Genomic DNA, 257 nt, shown 5'->3' with positions numbered 1-257 from the left:
CTTCCCCAGCCTCTCTCTAGGCAGGTTCCCTGCCACCCGAGTGGCCTTTCTGCACCGCAGTGCGTCAGAGGCGCCAGGCAACCCCGCTCTATATTTAGGCTGTGGAGAATTCCCCTGGGCTCTCCCTTCTGAGCTGAAAAGGTGAGTCACTGCGAGGGAGAGGCCAAGACTCGCATCCGTCCCACTGACCCTGCTCTGACCCGCGTGCACTGCTCCGAGCTGGCAGGACTGCAGCGTTTCGGAGGGCGGGAGGAGGC

Source organism: Fulmarus glacialis, unplaced genomic scaffold (assembly GCF_000690835.1).
Source record: "Fulmarus glacialis isolate BGI_N327 unplaced genomic scaffold, ASM69083v1 scaffold18021, whole genome shotgun sequence".
NCBI lineage: Eukaryota > Metazoa > Chordata > Aves > Procellariiformes > Procellariidae > Fulmarus > Fulmarus glacialis.
The sequence above is the reverse complement of the archived record's forward strand: the minus strand, read 5'-3'. Positions refer to the sequence as shown.